Genomic DNA, 15051 nt, shown 5'->3' with positions numbered 1-15051 from the left:
GCCCCCTCCCCTTTCTTTCTCTCTCCATGCCCTTCTTTCTTTCCTCTCTCCAGAGAAGGCAGCACTGTAAAAACGATAGAGCAAGCTTGGTCCCTTTTTAAGGACACAGTCACCGAGGCGCAAAATCTATCTATCTATCTATCTATATATATACCACGTATCAACAAGGGATCAAAGAGGAAAAAGAACAAAGAACTGGCATGGCTCACTGTAGAGGTGAAGGAAGCGATTATAGACAAGAAAACTTCGTTTAAGGAATGGAAAAGGTAAAAAATGGATGAAAATTGGAACAAGCACAAACAACATCAACGCTGGTGCCAAAAAAGACTACGAGAAAAAAATAGCCAAGGAGGTGAAGAACTTCAAGCTGTTCTTTCGATATATTAAGGGGAAACGACCCGCGAAGAAAGCTGTTGGATGAACATGGAATAAAGGGAGCACTAAAGAAGGACAAAGCAATCGTCGACAAACTGAACACATTTTTTTGCGTCTGTATTTACCAATGAAGATGTACACAGTGGCTGCACAAGCCTGGCTTTTGCATGTTGGGGAAGCAGGGAGAACGCAAAGGCAACGCGAGTCTATCCTGGAACGTGATCTACTGGTCAGTCATGATCGATCTTTTGGGCACCCCTGCTCTAGGGTGTTCCACTATGATCTCTAATAGTAAAGCAGAAGATTCTGCAGAGCATCTATGTGGATGATACATTGAGAAGATTCCCTGTTTAAGATGTATATCAGCTTGTATAAATGTCTTCTATTCCTCTAAAATCCTGGGGGGGGGGGAGGGGGGGAGAGGATAGGCCAATCCTCATGCCTTTCTGGGAAGTTTTGCTACCCCAGTTCATAAATATACACAAAGAAAAAAAAAAACCCATACCATAATCCTTTCTACTTGAAGGTGATAAAATTGAGTGACCTCTCTACTTATATGGCAAGAACACTGATATTGTCAGTTTTCATACATTTACGTCCAAAAGGACAGTATGTTTCTATCTGATTTGACAAAGAACAAGTAAAGCACTTACCGTACTTATGTCCTTAAAGGGCTCAAAATGGAGATCAAATTGTTCAAACTACAAGTGACTCAGCATTTCCACATACCAAGCACCACTTTGTTATATTTTAGAGGTATTTGACTCCAAGCCTTCTTTGTGTGATCCACTGATCCTTATTATTTTGGGTGTTTGGATTTCCAAATAATGCTTTTGAGAGTGTTGTACACAGAAGACTCAGTAAATTTAATAAGAAGGCAAACTGGATTAGAAACCAGACAACAGAGTAGTGACAAATGGAGCTCAGTCCAAAAAAAGGAGAGTCTGGTGGAGTGTATCAGGGATATGGCTTGAATCCAGCTGTGCTATTTTCTTAAGATATTGGATTGATAGGAAAGGTGTGTCTCTTTGCAAATGTTACAAAAAAGTAAAATAGAGTAAACATTACAAATGGAGTAGATGTGGAAGGGGACTTTATAGTGGGACGTCCAGGCAGAAAAGGCACATAGGGGCACATGTGCCTTATAAAATACCCAGAAAAAGTTCTACCTGCTCTGAGATAGGAGTAACAGTTTGCATGTACAGGCTGGTAAGAATTGGTGCATATGCTTGTATTTCATATGTGAGGCTCTCACGCCACATATTAAGGGCCAGATTCTGTATATGGTGCCAAAGAAATTGGTATAGTAAACCCTCCCCTTAGTGCTTTCTGTAAACCACGTATTTGACATTTTCTTCTTTTTCCATCCTCACCATTCATCTTCCATCTCTGTACCTTCCCTGCCCTCTCCTCCTTCCTGCAGGTTCAACACCCCCCTCCCAAGGGTCCAGAACCCTCTCTCCCTTCCTTCCAGCACTCCCTCCACCCCATGTGGCAAGCACCCTCTCTCTCTTCTCTTTCCTCCAGCACACCCCCACCCCATGGTCTGGCATCTTTCTCTTCTCTCCCCTCATGCCCTGGCATCTTTCTTCTCTCCTTCCCTTCCATCTCTCCCTCCCTTACCCCCTCCATGCTTTGGGATCAGTGGTGTAGTAAGGAGGGGCAAAACTGCTCCAAGTGCTGTCTTCAATGGGGGTGCTGGCACTGGCACATCTCCTCCTCTCCACTTCTCCAGTGTACCTCTTTGAATGTTCACCAGTATGAGCAGTATCTTCCACTTGCTGCTCACACCGCCCTCAACTCACTTCTGACGTCACTTCCAGCTTGCGGGACCAGGATGTAGCGTCAGAAGGGAGCCCAGGCTGGCACGAGCAGCTGGTGGAAGATGCTGCTTGTGTTGGTGAACATGTCAAGAGGTACACAAGAGTGGCGGGGAAGAGTGGGGGGTGCACGAGGGGTACCTTTCTCCTCATCTATGGCAGCCTTCACAATTTATTACTCTGCCAGTGTCTGAGCTTCCTTTCCACTTCCTGTTTCCATGAAGGCAGGACCCAGCAGAAAAGCAGCAATGGAAGTAAAACCTAGATGCCTCAATCCATCCTCCTTTTCCTGGAGCCTTATGGAAACCCTGAGCCTAAGCCTAAGTCTTTCCCTGGGTTGGGAAAATTGTATGCATTCAACTCAGCCTCCAGGAGTTGATTATATCTGGAAAGAAGACTGCACCTTGCAGAATATCCATAAAGTATATGAATTTGGTGTATGTCCAGAAGGGATCCAAGATGGCATTAGTTGCCACAGTCTATAGGCCTGGCTCGAAACCAGCCTCATGAAGAGTAGTGGCTGGGATTATATTATGTGTGAGAGACTCTACTTGAAGGACTAAGCCTGTGAAGTAACAGAGCTGATTACAGCCTTGTGGTGTAAAGAAACCAAGTACTTTTGACTGTTACCTGGAACTTGTGAGGTCCTGCACTCAGCCACTATCCACACTCACGGAATGAGGTGGAGAGCACATAAAAGCAGGTGCCATGTTGTCTACATAGCTACTTGTATACAGTGGCGTAGTAAGGGGGGTGGCGCCACGTGCGCGACAATTCCCTTTCCTCATACCTTTTGAACTTTTCTGGTGTGAGCAGCATGCCCATGTCGGTGTCGATTCGCCCTCTGATGTCACTTCCTAGGTGCGGGTCCCAGAAGTGACTACGGAGAACGTGCCGATGCTGACGCGGGCAGCAACCTCGAACTGGAGTTGTAGAAAAGGAATGGGGGAAGGCAAGGGGCATGTGTGCATGGCAAGGAGAGGAGTAGGGTGCGGAGAGGAGGAAGACTACACCTGGGGCGGACTGCCCCCCCTTACCCCCTTACTACATGGGAACCTGAGTGTGTAAAATGCTGTTCTATGTACTCAAGGTGTTTATAAGCTGGAGGAATGGTCGAGCTTGACAAGTGAAATTTAATTCAAAAGAACGGAACCTTATGTATCAGGATAAAGAAAACCAGGTGGGGGATAAACACAGAGGATCCCTAATTAGAAAGAGGATGAGTGTGACGGTTTATCTGCCATCATCTACTATGTTACTGGGTTAATGGAGAAGAGGTTTTGACGTACTCCAAATAGAAGGGTGGGGAGAGATAGAATAATGCTAGTGCTATTTTCAGAAAAAAAAAAAGAACATGCTTTATTTACGTTTCCATCGGTTAAGGGCTGTAAAAGCAAGAAATATCACACGCACACTCTCTCATATCAAGCAGCGTATCATGATAAAAGATTTCCGATCATTGTTACTCATATCTATTTCTTAAGAACACTTTAGAAAATTGTTGAAAACCTTTCTCTTTTCTAAATTTTTGATCAATTAGATATCTACGTATTTCTTACTACATTCTTTGTAATTTTCCGTAGCATAATCTTTTATTAACCGCATTGCGGTCTAGAAATCTGTTATGTTATGTTATGGATCAGACCAATGGTCCATCTAGCCTGGCAAAACCCCAAAGAATAGCAATATTCCATGCTACCAATCCAGGGTAAGCAGTGGCTTCACCCATGTCTCTCTCAATAACAGACTATGGACTTTTCCTCCAGGAAATTGTCCAAACCTTTCTTAAAACTGGAGATCCCGGAGGACTGGAAAATAGCAAATGTCATGCCCATCTTCAAGAAGGGTTCAAGGGGTGACCCGGGAAACTACAGGCCGGTGAGCTTGACCTCAGTTCCGGGAAATATGATGGAAGCACTGGTCAAGGACAGAATATGTGACCATATAGAAAACAATGGACTGCTGAAGGCGAGCCAGCACGGCTTCTGCAAGGGAAGGTCGTGCCTCACAAACTTACTGTGCTTCTTTGAGGGGATAAACAGCCAGATAGATAAAGAGGAATCCAGAGACATCATTTACCTTGACTTCCAAAAAGCCTTCGACAAGGTACCACACGAACGGCTGCTTAAGAAGCTGTGGAACCACGGGGTGCAAGGGGATGTCCACTGATGGATCAAAAACTGGCTGGCAGGCAGGAAACAGAGGGTTGGAGTAAAGGGCCATTACTCAGACTGGCTATGGGTCACGAGCGGAGTTCCACAGGGGTCGGTGCTGGGACCGCTCCTGTTCAATATATTTATTAACGACCTGGAGGCGCGAACTAAATGTGAGGTTATCAAATTTGCGGATGACACCAAACTCCGCAGCAGGGTTAAAACCGCGGAAGACTGCGAAGACCTGCAAAAGGACCTAACGATACTAGAAGAGTGGGCAAAAAAGTGGCAAATGAGCTTTAACATAGAGAAATGCAAGGTCATGCATGTAGGGAAAAAGAACCCGATGTTCAACTACAAAATGGGGGATCACTGCTAGGGGTAAGTAACCTTGAAAGAGACCTGGGGGCGATGGTAGACACAACATTGAAAGCGTCGGCACAGTGCACAACGGCCTCAAGGAAAACAAACAAAATGTTGGGTATCATTAAGAAGGGTATCACGGCCAGGACGAAGGAAGTCATCATGCCACTGTATCGTGCAATGGTGTGCCCACATCTGGAGTACTGTGTCCAGTACTGGTCACCGTACCTCAAGAAGGACATGGCAGTACTTGAGGGAGTCCAGAGAAGAGCGACTAAACTGATAAAGGGTATGGAAAACTTCTCATATGCTGACAGGTTGAAAAAGCTGGGGCTATTCTCCCTGGAAAAGCGGAAACTTAGAGGAGACATGATAGAAACCTTCAAAATCCTGAGGGGCATAGAGAAGGTAGACAGGGACAGATTCTTCAGACTGTGGGGAACCACAAGTACAAGGGGGCACTCTGAGAAATTAAAAGGGGGCAGTTCAGAACAAACGCTAGGAAGTTCTTTTTTACCCAGAGGGTGGTGGACACATGGAACGCGCTTCCAGAAGCGGTGATAGGCCAAAGCATGTTACAAGGCTTCAAAGAAGGTTTGGATAGGTTCCTAGAGGATAAGGGGATTGAGGGGTACAGATAGGAGTTGAGGTAGGTTATAGGAATAGTCAGGGACCACTGCACAGGTGATAGGCCTGATGGGCCGCCGCGGGAGCGGACCGCTGGGCAGGATGGACCCAGCGGAGGCAACTTCTTATGTTCTTATCTGCTCTTACCACAACCTCTGGCAATATGTTCCAGAGCTTAACTATGTTTAAATGTTTCCTCTTATTGGTTTTAAAAGTATTTCCCTGTAACTTCATTGAGTGTTTGTTCAAAGTCACAGTTTAACTCTACCCTTGTCTGATCTAGGGCACAGTTTTCAAACTCTCTTCATTGGGTCAAGATCACATATACTTTTTAGCTGTGGAGTTTGTGGCAAACTTTCAAAGCAAAATCATGTATGTACGTAACACACAAAGTAATTTGCAGCTGATTTTTCCGCAGGTAGTTTTTGCTTGGAAAATGGGCCCCAAGATTCAAAAATGTCATCTACATGTGCACTTTTCCTCTGCCTGACCTAAACAAAGACCCGAGAATTCCTCTTAAATGGGACTAAAAATATATGCATTGTAGTTAACATGCAGACTTCTAGCTGCACCAGGAAGGACAATTTTTATTTTTTATTTTAAAATTTTTATTCATTTTACAACTTACATCATTTGAATTGAAAAAAACATCACTATTATTATCATCAACTAACATTCATGAAAAAGTTAACCTCCCCTCCCATCCCTATCACATCAAAAATATTAATTTATATTATACAATATACATTCTATTAATAATCAAAAAATCATCCCTCCCACCCATCCCTATCCCCTCATTTCAATTATCTTATGAAGAGAAAATATTTACTACTCATTACAAAAGTCTGTTAATGGTCCCCAACATCTTGAAATTTACCAAAATATCCTCTCTGCGTGGCTAACGTTCTTTCCATTTTATAAATATGACATTTTCATATAGCTAATTAATGGGCAAATTGGTAGGAAGTTGCCCTCCCTGGAAATAGGCAAAACAAAGAGAAAGAAGACAAACCCCCTCTTCTACGAAACTATGCTTGCAGTTTCTAGTGCGGGGAGCTGCGCTGAATGGCCCACGCTGCTCCTGACGCTCAGACTTCCTATGAGTGTCGGGAGCAGTGAGGGCCATTCAGCACAGCTCTCCGCACTAGAAACTGCTAGCGCAGTTTTGTAGAAGAGGGGGAAAGACTTACTTTGACTGCTAAAGGATATGAGCAACAAAAGAGGCAGGTGAGATAACTAGACCATCAAAACAGTTATATTTATTATAATCAAGTCCGTAAGTCAAAAAGTATCCATTAAAATCCAGATAAAGTCACTTGATTGGGAGACAGATGTTTTTGGTGCAGTGCCGACTGGGATCCAAGTTTCAGCTGTGCCTTCATCAGGGGATTTTCAAGGAAATTGGGAGCAGGAGGGATGCTCAGGCCCTCCTACTCCAAGGCCCGCCAGTCCAAAAATGTTTTGGTGGTCTAGACATCTCACCGGCCTCGTTTGTTGCTCACTCCCTGCAAATATGTCATTGAGATTACAGCAACTTGGGCAAAATTACAGCAAACCTATGACAATGTTGATGCTATTATAGGGGTGGAAGTAAGTCCAAATTTGAACTTCTGTCCCATAAACCTCATTTCTGTTTGTTCTTATTGTAATAAAGTTGAAAAAGAGTAAATGGTTTTTTTAAATTTTTGTTTGCTTGTTTATCTGTGATGCAACCCATCCCTTCTCTAATAAAACATGGCATGAATTTGGGGACCCTTTTAGTAAAGCTCAATATGCGCTAATAGAATTAACATGCACTAAATATTAAAAAGCCCTTAGGACTAAAATGGGCTTCTTAGCATTTTAGTGTGCACTAATTTTGTTAGTATGCGGTAAACTTTAGTAAAAGGGCCCCTTTGTATGTTATTTTTGTTGTATTGATGTATTTGGTGGCTGAAGATGTTTTGAATCCCCTTATACAGCAGAATAGAACAGATTGACATTTATAATAATTTACTTCAGATCTCAGTGTTAGTTTAGGACAGGTTTGGATTAGATCCAGATCAAATTTGGAAGAGAATCAATGTTTTCGGTTGGGAGGACTAGGAGAAAATTCTGGCTGAAATCCAAAATGTTTCACCCTTTTCTAATTATAACAGTAGCATGTCACAAATCCACAAGACAATCACTCTATACCATAATCGTAATGGGACAGCTTTTTAAGAATCTAGTTCTTAAATTACTGAGAAGATTCTAGGGTGTGTCTTGAGAGGATCGAGTCTTCACTCCTGTATAATGATACCATTACTATAATATCACCTTGTTGTTCTACACTCCAAATATGCAAATAATTTCATAACACACACACAGGGGCAGTGAAAGCAAACATGGCCAACTTTAGGAAAGCAATAGAAACATAGCTCTTCACCTACCTGCCCTGCCCATGGCCGATGAATTACAAAGAAATATATATTGCTACTGGATCCTGGTATGCGTCACATTAGGAAAACTGTATTCAAAAATCCTGCACTTTAACTATGGCAAATTTAACCTGTACACTATGAGGTTCATAATCGAAACGGAAATACATCTAAAAACCCACCTAAATCGGCACTTGGACGATCAAAATGATATACGGTTGGCGGAGGCATAGCTGATAAATCTGCTCACAAAGGATTGTCTAAGTCAGATATTAGAGTGTTTCTAATTGTTGTATGCCAGAATTTTATTTTTCTTGGTCTGGCTTATCAAAGTGAATAAGCAAGCAAAAGGTTTGTTCCATGGCTTTGTAATTTAGTTCTAGCACTAATTACTACGCCTTCAACCCCCTAAACCACAGGTGTCAAAGTCGGTCCTCGAGGGCCAGAATCCAGTCGGGTTTTCAGGATTTCCCCAATGAATCTGCATGAGATCTATTTGCATGCACTGCTTTCAATGCATATTCATTGGGGAAATCCAGAAAACCCGACTGGATTCTGGCCCTCGAGGAGGGACTTTGACACCCCTGCCCCTAAACTGTACTGTTGTTCCCTCTGGATTTTGCATTTCTTAGCATTAAATTTTAGCTGCCAAATTTCAGACCATTCAAGCTTCACTAGGGGCTCCTTTTACTAAGGTGTGCTAGCGTTTTTAGCTGGTGTTAACATCTAGCACGTGCTAAAACCACTAGTGCAGCTTAGTAAAAGGAGTCCTTAGTCTTTCTTCATGTTATTCACACCATCTGGGTGTCTGCTGTGTTGCAGATTTTGGTGTGATACGCAAAGAGGCAAATCTTACCCGACAGCCCTTCAGCAATATCACTTATAAAAATGTTAAAAACGAACAGGCCCGAGAACAGTACCTTGAAGCACAACATTGGTAACATCCCTTTCCTCAGAGCGATCTACATTGACCACTACCCTCTGTCGCCTTCCACTCACCTTATTATTAAATTCCACAATATAGTGGTGAGGCAGATAACAGGAGAAAATAACAAGAAATAAACTGCAAAACTTAACTCTATGTTATCCTTCATTTACATATCAGAAAAGGCATTAACTAATGCCAAATTAGCTCTAATCATGCTTTATTTAATTTATTACACAGCTTCTATACTGCTCTATCTAATATTTTAGTCCCTGCACAAAATACATTCATATTAAATACAAATCGGTTTGATTTGGACGTATTGAAATTGAAATTTTTTGTATTCGAAAATGGCCCAAAAAGTTAGATTTCTAAGGGCCAAGACATCTAAATAGGCCATTTTCAATAATAAATGTGAAATGTCTAGTGGTTTCAAAAAATGGACGTTTCCCCGCCCTGACTTTTGAATGTCTTGCAGGAAACGTCCAAAGTCAGACTTAGACGCACTATTGAAAATGCCCCTCTATGCACACGGAATACAGGATGTGTTTGGCACTGCTTTGCCTGGGATCTGATTTCCAAACCTTGAATTTTCTCCTTTGGCAGTCTTCGCAATAGGGGGGGGGACAAAAACGGGGGGAAATTTCAGGTGGTTGTGAATGAGGTTTCATGGCATCCAGTTAGGCATCAGTGCAAAAACCCCAAAAAGAACAGGAAAAACTACTCAACAAAAAAATAAGCACACCCATCTTATGAGTGCTTTCAACTCCAGACTCCTCTCACCTCACCCATCCCCAACCCCATATGTCATATCTGTCTGTCCAAGTTAGATTGTAAGGTCTTCTGAGCAGGGACTGTCTATAAATAATGTCAAAATGAACAGCGCTGGGTACGCCTTTCAGCGCTTTATATGTGATAAGTAGTAGTAGTAACTAGGACAAGTTGGAAGAACATTGTATTCCACCTCTTCTTTTTGCTGTGCAGGCTGTTCTTTATTTTATTATCCTATTATCTGTATCAGCTGTGGGCAACAGTGCGAAATAGGTAGGGCCTTTTAAAATCCTTGGTAGCGCCACCCTTGTAATCTTATCTTGGACTTTCAAATGAGGCTTTCATCATACGGTTTTAAATATTGCATGACTGAACGTCATGATGGCATTGCCAACATACCTCTTCTCTGCTCTGCCTACTACTACTATTAATTATTTCTATAGCGCTACCATATGTATGCAGCACTGCACAGAATCAGAAAGAGTAAGAAAACAGTCCCTGCTTGAAAGAGCTTACAATCTAGACAGGCAAAACAAAAAGAATGTCATGGATATAATTAAGGGGAACGGTTAATCAGCGGGCTGGGTTGGAGGGCAGAGGAGTAGGGTTAAGGATTGAAAGCTAGATCAAAAAGGTGGGTTTTCAGTCTGCTTTTAAACATGGGAAGGAAGGGGCTTGGCGGATAAACCAGGCATCCCTCTCCTCAGCAAAAACATTTTATCCAGGTGGGAACGCCTCAAGAATCTTTCACAAACACCATCGTAATATCCACTCAACAGACTAACATTTTGAAGTTGTGCCTCCTCCTAGCTGAGTTAAACATTAGGGGGCTCATAATCGAAACAGAAATACATCTAAAAACTGGCCTAAATCGGCACTTAGATAATCAATGAGACAGGTCATCCAAGTGCCGATAATCGAACCGGGTTTTAGATGTATTTAAAAATGACCTAGGCCTTCACAGTGCTGCTGAACGACCAGAGCTAAAAGGGGCGTGTCAGGAGGAGTGTCGAGGGTGGGGTTTGGGTGGGCCATGGGCCATCCTAGACTTAGTCATATTGCATATATAACCGAAAATTTTACAACACTGCCTAGACGGAACTTGGACGTTGTGACTTAGGCCATCTAAACCCAGGTCTAAGTCACAAGAAGGTATCCAAAGTGACCAGATAAGCACTGCAGACAAAGTACAGACCCCCACACACTGCCCCAATGATCACTGATCCCCCCCCAAAAAAATTGTAACAACAACTTTACATATCTGCCTCCAGAACATCAGCACCAGGCAGCCTGGCATAGGGAAGCCTAGTAGAGCTGCACAGAGGTGGCTTAAGTGGTCTTGGGGGTGGGTTAGTGAACCATGGAGAGGAGGACCCAGGCCCATAAGCCACTCCCAAAAACCCCCCTAACACTTTTGTAGTGCCATATAAGTGGCTCCTGCAGCCATAAGGGCTATTGGGGTGGTAGATAGGTGGGTCTAGTAGATTCTGGGGGTGTTATGGGGGGGGGCTCACCATGACCTATACGGGAGCTATAGTGAGATGTTTATGTGGGACCCTTTTTGTGAAGTTCACAGCAGTGCTCTGTAAGATACCCCACTACTCTGGTGCCATGTCTGGGTGTCCAGTTCATCACTTTTCTGGCCCCTCTCGTGCCCAAAAGGTCTTTTTCTAGGCGTTTGTGACTTGGACAAATTTATGGATGAAAATGGGGTATAAAGATGGATGATTTAGCGATCTGGACAATCAGATGGCTAGACGTACAGTTAAACGATTTTAAAAAATAAAATAATAATAATAATAATATGTTGAACATATTTTTCGTAAATGGACCTTCCCCCAAGTCTGACTTTGGGCAACTTGCAACTTAGGCCCAAAACGGACTTAGACGTTTCTTTTTATTATGCCCCTCTAGGGGTGTACAGCCAAAATATTTTCAGGGAGGGACAATTTGTATTGGGTTTGGCACCTGGATTGAGAAAGGCAAAAAATAAAAAAAAACAGAGGAACAGCTACTTTATGAGGAAAATCAAAACGGTTTAGGGCTCTTCAGTTTGGAGAAGAAACAAGTGAGTCGTGATATGAAAAGGCCATTTTTGAAAAGGATGTCTAATTCCGATGTGGATGTTTCCTGCAAAACGTCCAGAGTTGGAGGCGGAGAAAGTCCATTTTCAAAAGGCAACCCACTGGATGTCCAAAAATATCTAATTTTTGAAAATCATCTACTTGGATGTCCAGTCCGCTGGTTGTCCAGACTGCCAAAGCATCCAAAGTTCTACCCCATTTTCCACCATAAAAGCATCTAAGATGGATTTGTCCAAATAGTCTGCATTTGAACAGTAGACTGGCCCCCAACGACATGCCAACAGAGCAGTGGGGCATCTTAGAGGGAAGTGCTGTGAACATCACATAAAGGGTACCACATGTATATCTCATCATAACCCTCTTATAAATTAGGGTGAGCTCCCCCCAAACTCCCCCAAACTCCCCTAATATCTATTATATCTACCTATCTACCACCCTTATACCACTCTGGGCATCATCTTGGTGGGGGGCGCTGGTACCTCTCCTCCTCTCCACTCCCCCTCACTGCGCATGCACCTTCATTCCCCCTTACCTCTAGCTCATCGCCAGCGTGAGTAGCAGCTCCAACCTGCTGCTCACGCTAGCTTCAGCTCTCCCTTTGACGTTACTTTTTGGTTGCGGGACCAGGAAGTGACGTCAGAGGGAGAGCTGAGGCCGGTGTGGGCAGCAAGTTGGGGATGCTGCTCACGCTGGGGAAGTTAAAAGAGGTTCGGAGAAGAGAAGGGACATGTGCATGCAGTGGCAGGGGAGGAGGCCACCACCACTGCCCAGTGTAACTCCCACCCTCACGACGCTACCGGTCAGGAGCTTCTCCTGGCTGTTTAAATTACTTTAAACATCAACCCCCTAGTTAACGATTCAAGCACAGACACTGCATATAATACAGCAGATGAGTAACAGTGCTGAGCTCTTGCAAGTGACCCAGACTGCCACTGTCAGAAAAAGAATAACGACTCCCAAGAATCCTTGGTCTGATCCAGATCCTTATGTTCTTATCTAACATTCTTTAAATAGCTCAATGCCACACAGCAAGGCTGTTCCTGTTTGCAAGGCTGAATATACGAACAAAGGAGGAGATCACAGTCAAGGAAATAATTGTGCTGCTATACTACTACTCTTAATCATTAGGATCTGTCACAAAGGGCTAGATTCACTAACCTCCTTTGCGTGGCCGATCCGTGCAGGCCCAACCACTTATTTACAAAACAAAAAAATTAAAACGAGGGCAATTGGAGGAACGCCTCCCTCCGACTGCACGGATCGCTAGTGTGCGATCCCAATGCATGCGCAGACCATCTCTAGATGGTCTGCACATATGTCTTAAGAGCCTTCTAGAGCTGCAACTTTTTTTTTTTTTTTTCTTTTACTAGCCCAGCGAGCCCGTTGTTTTAACCCGCTTTCTCGCAGTGTGGGGAAGGGCAGGAGAGTCGGGCAGCAGGAGAGATTTGGGGCGGCAGGCAGGAGAGATTTGGGGCAAGAGCAGGGCAGCGAGTCGGAGCAGAACACAAGATCGGGGCAGGCAGGAGATCGGGGCTGAGACAGGATAGCCGATCAGGGCAGAGAGCAGGGCGGCAGAAGGCAGGGCAATCGGAATGGACCTCAGCGACTAGTCCTCAGCAGTCGCTTATTTTGGATCGGCCAGCCCAGTGGTGTTGCTTTTTTTATTTTAGTGAATCGCTTCCTGGCTGCATTTGAATGCCGTTCCCCTTCATTTGCATATGTGGATCGGAGGATGATCGGAACAGAGGTTAGTGAATCGGGTCGGAGTGAAATCGGGTCACAAAGGACTCGCAAACCGATCGGTACATGATCGGTTTGCTTAGTGAATCTAGCCCAAAGTGTAATGTTTAAAAAGAAAAGACTTGCTAATGGGATAGAAAATAGACCTCCTTTTGGAAAAATTATCTGAGAATTGTACTACTAATCATTTCTACAGAGCTGCTAGACATATGCAGCGCTGTACATTAAAACATTTAAGAGACAGTCCCTGCTCAGTAGAGTTTACAATCTAATCAAACAGGACAAGTAGGGGGGTTAGGGAGGTTCTCAGGCATGGGTGCTTTACAAGCAAGTGGGGCTTAGGAGTTTAAAGCAACCTAAAAAAAAGGGCTTTTAGCCTGTATTTGAATACTGCCAGGGATGGAGCTTGATATAGTGATTCATGAAATCTGTTCCAGGCATATAGTGCAGTTGGCAGTAGAGGAGAAGGGGACAGATGAGATAGATTTCTCTGAAAAAAGGAGTTTCCAGGGAAGAGTGTAAGGAGAGGAGAGATATTGAGGAGCTGTAGAGTGAATGCACTTGTAAGTCAATAAGAGGAGTTGGAATTGTATGCGGAAATGGACAGGGAATCAATAAAGTGACTTGAGAGGGGGGTGATGTAATGCCACACCCTTAGTAAGTGTGGAATTTAGTTGTATATCTTAATATTGAAAGTTAAAAAAACATTCAAATACAGTGTCTCAGATTTTCTTTCTAAACAATTTCTACCTATATCGCTTTCCCAACCTCCTTGTACCCTCCTCAGGGAGTCCCCACATTTATCAGTCATCCACTATGTTTTACCCAGGCAAGCAAGGATATATTTGTAACCTTTTGCAGTAAAGCAACCAGGAGGTAGAGAACCATAACTTTGAACATTCAATGTTCCATTTTATAGTTGTCCTGAATCTCCCTCTCCCTTCAGTGTATTGGCCTTGCCTTATGCTACCAGTTGCAACACCGATGAAGAACTTTGATTCTCCTCATTAAATCTACAGTAGTTCCTCAAATGAAAAAGTATGAGAACTAAACCTTACCTCAAACCCATCCCTACCTCTTTTTCCCAAGGTGGAGAAGCCCGACACATTCCCCAAAGTAACCCAAATTAGATCACAAAAGCAATCTACTTAAGATCATTCTAGCCCTTGGAGATAATGACTGAATGTATTCTAGCCAAAACTCCCAAAAACGTTTCCTATGACTTCCCATGGCATCAATGTATGTAATTGATTCCTCAGGAACTCTATTTTAATCAGTTTAATTTGTCATATACTCTTTCTGAATTTTGAAGGATGCAATGATCAACTGCCAAATAGTGGAAGAGTGGCCTAGTGGTCAGGGCTGCAGGTTCAAACCCAGTGCTGCTCCTTGTGACCCTGGGCAAGTCACTTAACACTAGGGTTACCAGATTTCCTAGTTAAAAACTAGAGGATACCTGTCCCCGCCCTATTCTACCCCTATTAAGCTCACAAATTCTGTGTTTTTCTATGAATTCTCAATATTTCTAAATTTATAGCTACATTTTCCCCACAATTGTTTTCTTTTACAATTCTTTATGACTTTTACATACTTGCAGGTGTTTCTACTGCTCTGACCCCTAGAATACATGTTGCATTGTAGATGGAAACTTCAACTTTGGCTTAAGGTTATAAATAAATTTATTTTCTCCTTCCTAAAACTCAGTTTTAATCTCACAAATTCTGTGGTTTTCTATGAATTCAATATTTCTAGATTTATAGCTACAGTTTTCCCCCAATTTTGTTCTTTTACAAT

General features: G+C 43.1%; 1 long non-coding RNA gene across 1 annotated transcript in view; it reads right to left on the bottom strand.

Moving 5' to 3' along the window:
- Window positions 1–15051, bottom strand: part of LOC117351156 — a 58163-nt gene that overhangs the window by 42920 nt on the left and 192 nt on the right. The gene's annotated exons all lie outside the window — the stretch shown is intronic.

Source organism: Geotrypetes seraphini, chromosome 17 (genome assembly GCF_902459505.1).
Source record: "Geotrypetes seraphini chromosome 17, aGeoSer1.1, whole genome shotgun sequence".
In the NCBI taxonomy this organism is placed as follows: Eukaryota; Metazoa; Chordata; class Amphibia; order Gymnophiona; family Dermophiidae; genus Geotrypetes; species Geotrypetes seraphini.
This window is presented reverse-complemented; position numbering and strand designations above follow the sequence as displayed.